Genomic DNA, 4,750 nt, shown 5'->3' with positions numbered 1-4,750 from the left:
CGGAATCAAGGGCTCCAAAACATGCAAACCTGTGGGAAGAAATCCCATTCTTGTCCCCAGATAATTCTTTGTAAGTTAAGTATTATTTATTAACTTAAAAATTAGGGCAAAATTATGATAGGAAGATATGTAAGACTAGTCCTTGAAAATTAAATAGAAGAACCCAAGAGATGTATTTTGTCTTTCATTTTCTCCTTTAACCCCAATATTTCCCCTTTCAAGATACACATAAAAGCTCCACCACCATTAAGGTATTGATTTATCCCACTAGACTGATACTGTCTTTATTCTTTTGGGTTCTGGGGTGTCAGGTTATTTTTTTTTTAGCCCAACAATTTTGTGATTGATGCTGCAGGTAAAGAGAGAGGAGGAAAAAGCGCCAAATTAAAAAAAAAAGAAAAACAATAAGTGTGGAATGTGGGCTCAAGCTGACACTGGGCATGTTCCTTCATAGTACAAATAACAAACTTATAACTATTAAATGATGTCTTAGTAACTGTGGTATTTCTGGTCTCCATGTACTTACTCTGAGTTTTTCTTTGTGATTCTAGGTAGGTTTGCTTGGATTTTTAAAAAAATTTATTTATTTATTTATTTGTTGAAATTTTTAAAATTTTATTTTAAAATCATGTTTATTCTATTACAGTTGTCTCAGCTTTTCCCCCTTTGCCCTCCTCCACCCATCCCATCCCACCCTCCTCTCCCACAGTCAATCCCCACTCTGTTGTCCATGTCCATGGGTCATTCATGCATGTTTTTTGTCTAGTCCCTTCTCCCTCTTTCCACCATTGTCCTCCTTCCCCATCCCCTTTGGTCACTTTGAGTCTGCTCCATGTTTCCATGCCTGTGGTTTATTTTGTTCATTAGTTTATTTTGTTGAATAGATTCCACTGATAGGTGAGATCATATGGTATTTGTCTTTCACCGATTGGTTTATTTCACTTAGAATAATATTCTCCAGTTCCATCCATGTTGTTGCAAAAGGTAGGAGTTCCTTCTTTCTTAAGTGCAGAGTTTATTTATTTATTTATTTATTTATATGTAAAGATTCATTATAAAATATTTAAAAATTTAAGTCTATTATAAAGTCTCAGCAATCATGACACCTTGAAGTAAAATATTCAAACCCAGAAGCTGTAAACTAAAACATTGACAATATGACTATATTAAATATTTCACTATACAGTAACATCCATGTAAAAAAAGTTAAAGGACAAGTAATAGCATAGGAAAGTATTTGCAACACATCTATAAAAGGGTTAATAGTTGGTTTTTTGTTTTTTGTTTTTTAGGGCAAAAATTCTACCAACATTTAATCAAAAAATGAATAAAGAATACCAAAAAGTCATTTAAAGCTTTTTTTAAATAATAATAGAAACAAGCAAGAAATATACAAAAACAGGTTTAGTTTCAACAAATAATAGAGGAACACTTAAAATAACACATCATTGTCACAATCAGATTAGTAAGTATTAAAAATATCGGTAATATCAAGTATTGGTGACTGTGAAAGGAACTGAGTATTCATAGACTCTTTTTCTTCACCTTCTTAAAGCAGTCCCTTTAGCATATTTTGCAATGCAGGTTTGGTGGAGGTGTATTCTTTTAGGCTTCTTTTGTTTGAGAAGCTCCTTATTTCACCTTCCATCTTAATTGAGAGCCTGGCTAGGTAGAGCAGTCTTGGTTGCAGGCCTTTGCTTTTCACAACTTGGAATATTTCTTGCCATTCCCTTCTGGCTTGGAGTGTTTCTGTTGAGAAGTCAGCTGCTAGCTGTATCAGGGCTCCCTTCTATGTTACTACCTGTTTCTCCCTTGCTTCCTTTAGGATTCTCTGTCTTTGATAGTTGCCATTTTAATGATGATGTGTCTTGGAGTGGGCCTCATTGGGTTCCTCCCGAATGGGACCCTCTGTGCTTCCTGGACTTGTGTGACTTTTTCTCTCCTCCAATGAGGGAAGTTTCCATCATGACTTTTTCAAACAAGTTCTCTATCCCTTCCTCCTCCTCTTCTCCTTCCGGTATCTGCATTATACGGATATTATTATGTTTCAGGTTGTCCTGCATTTCCCTCAATGCCTCTTCATTCTTTTTCAGTCTTTTTTCATTTTCTTGTTCTTTCTGGGAGCTTTTTTCTACCTTGTCCTCCAGCTTGCTGATTTGTTCCTCTGCTTCATCTAGCCTGCTTTTGACTCCTTCTACTGTGTTCTTCAGTTCAAAAATTGTATTCTTCATTTCCTCTTGTCTCTCATTGATAGTTTCTATGTCCTTTTTCATGCTGATATAGTTTGCAGTAAGTTCCTCATAGTCTCCCTGTAGTTATTTGTAATTCTCTCTGAGTTCACTGAGCTCATTGAGCTTCCTTGGAACCATTGTTTTGAACTCAATATCTGACAGTTTACTTGCTTCTATTTCATTTAGTTCTCTTTCTGGGGATTCCTCCTTTCCCTTCAATTGGGGGGTTCTTTGTTTTCCCATTATTTGTGAGACACTTCTTTTTTGCTTCTGCTTCTTCAATTGATCTGTCTTGATTTCCTGACTTTGTGGTGTGAACTTCTATGGTAGGACACTACTGGATTTTTTTTTTCTGGATCTGCCTCTGATGATGTCAGACGTTGTCCCTGTCTGACCTTAGGCAGTCTGTTGGAGACTTCCGGTAATCTACTGTCTGTGGCTGTCTCCTTCAGCTGTTAACCTAGGCATTCTACACTCAGTAGGCCAGCTTAGAGACACCATAGGGCGGGGCAGAGTCCCTCCTGGGGGCGGGGTTATTGGGTCCTCTCACACTGCTGCCACTCAGGGGCGTGGTCGGCCTGAGCCAGGTGGCTGCTGCCATCTGGGGGAGGAGTCAGCACCACGATCCTGAAAGCCACTCTCTGTTCTCTCCCCAAAGCCTCCATCTCCAGTCTCTCCTCAAGTGTCTCTAGACCACTCTGCACCCCCATTAGCCAGGGATCTACTATCTGTGGCTGCCACACTGTACTCAGCCATCAGGTTTTAGCCCTACTGGGCCTAGGCAGAACCTCCTGGGGGCAGGGCTATTGGGTCCTCTCACTACTGCTGCTCAGGGAGTGGTATACCTGAGCAAGGTGGCTACTGCCACATGGGGGATGAGTCAGCACCAGGATTCCTGCTGGCCACTCTCTCAGTTCTCTCTCCAAAGCCTGCCTCCCCAGTCTCTCCTCAGGTGTCTCTAGCATACTCTGCTTTCACCTTCGCCAGAGACCAGGGTAAGTGGCTGCAAACAAAAATTTATGTTTTGGCCCTTTAAATGGCTCTTTGTGTCTCCAGCCGCCCGTCTCTGGCAGAGAGCAACCCTGCAGCTTTTTGCAGCTGGCTGTTATCTGTGTCCTTTTTGGGCTCCGGTGCTGTAGGCTGGAGATCCCCATTTATGGTTTAGACCCCGCTCATCTCAGGGGGATCCAACTGTCTGTTTCAATATCCTTCCGGTGCTGCCACCAGTGGGCGCCCTGCCCGCCTTCTCAAGTCTCTATCGTACCCCTTACCAGTTAGGTTGTACTAAAGCTGATTCTTCTGTTTGTCCGAGGTTAAAAGGCTCCTTTCTAGCTATTGTTCAGTTGTTTGTTCCAGGTGATTTCTCCACAATTTAGTTTTAATTCCAGGTTGGTCCTGGGAGGAGGTCTGTGTGACTTCCACTCACTCCTCTGCCATCTTGACTCTGTATTTATTTATTTTAGAGAGAGTGGAACAGAGGGAGAAAGAGAGGGAGAGAAACATCAATGTAAGAGATAAACATGAATTGATTGTCTGCCATCCATGCCCCAAATGGGGACTGAACCCGCAACTTAGACATATGCCCTGACCAGAAATGGAACCAGCAACCTTTTGGTTTGTGGGACGATGCCCAACCAACTGAGCCAAACTGGCCGGGATTGCTTGGATTTTGTAAACAGTTGGCTTGGTCTGATCATAGGTGATGCTAATACAGTGCTTAATCTGGGTTTTGTACTTCTCATAGACAATTGGAACACTGAAAATGAGCAGTTCAGCAAGAATCAGAAGGGTGATTTCATTGAAAACGACACCAACGTAGGTCAAAAGCCACATGAATACAGGTAGCTTCAAGGAGTAAACCAAATCTTTACAAGAAAGAGAGAATAATGAGTTTCAGGGCCCTGTTGATATATACCATGACAGCATTCACACAATTACAGACAGTTTCTGAGAACAGAGTAATATCTATGTCCAGGTAGGCTTTGAATGGATGGCCTTCTTCTGACTTCTGTATAGATGGATGACAGACTTGGAGGCCCTGAAGCTGATGGTGGTAGAAAGAAGAGCCAGGATGAGGTAAGAAACCCCACTGATGACACTGAAAGCTGCCAGGGAAAGCAGTGCCAACAGCATGGTGCCAAAGACAAACCCAGTCTTCTTCACATCTCGCCAGAAAATCAGATTGTGTGCTTGATAATGTTATATTGAGACAGATTAACATCAATATTTGCTGGTCACTTCCTGACACGGTGGATTTCAGTGGATCTCTGTTGGTAGCCCTATGGTCCCGGCCAGTATTAAACACCAAAACCCTCTCAAATGTGGCAGGTAAGGGTGGGTGCCAGCCAGGTTCCAGATAGGATCTGAATTTTTTTTTTTATCCTCACCCAAGGATATTTTTTTATTGCTTTTTTAGAGAGAGAGGAAGGGAGATAGGAAGGGAAAGAGAGAAATATCAATGTGAGAGAGAAGCATCGATTACTTGCCTCTAGTACGCTCCCCGACTGACCAGGGATCAT

The 4,750-nt window shown here is 41.5% G+C and overlaps 1 pseudogene; it reads right to left on the bottom strand.

The window, feature by feature from the left end:
• Positions 1–448: 448 nt before the first annotated feature.
• On the bottom strand, positions 449–4,750 carry LOC129074384 (reticulon-3-like; annotated as a pseudogene).

The sequence above is a fragment of the Pteronotus mesoamericanus genome, unplaced genomic scaffold (genome assembly GCF_021234165.1).
Source record: "Pteronotus mesoamericanus isolate MK-2021 breed Mesoamerican mustached bat unplaced genomic scaffold, CSHL_Meso_final contig_493, whole genome shotgun sequence".
Classification (NCBI taxonomy): domain Eukaryota; kingdom Metazoa; phylum Chordata; class Mammalia; order Chiroptera; family Mormoopidae; genus Pteronotus; species Pteronotus mesoamericanus.
This window is presented reverse-complemented; position numbering and strand designations above follow the sequence as displayed.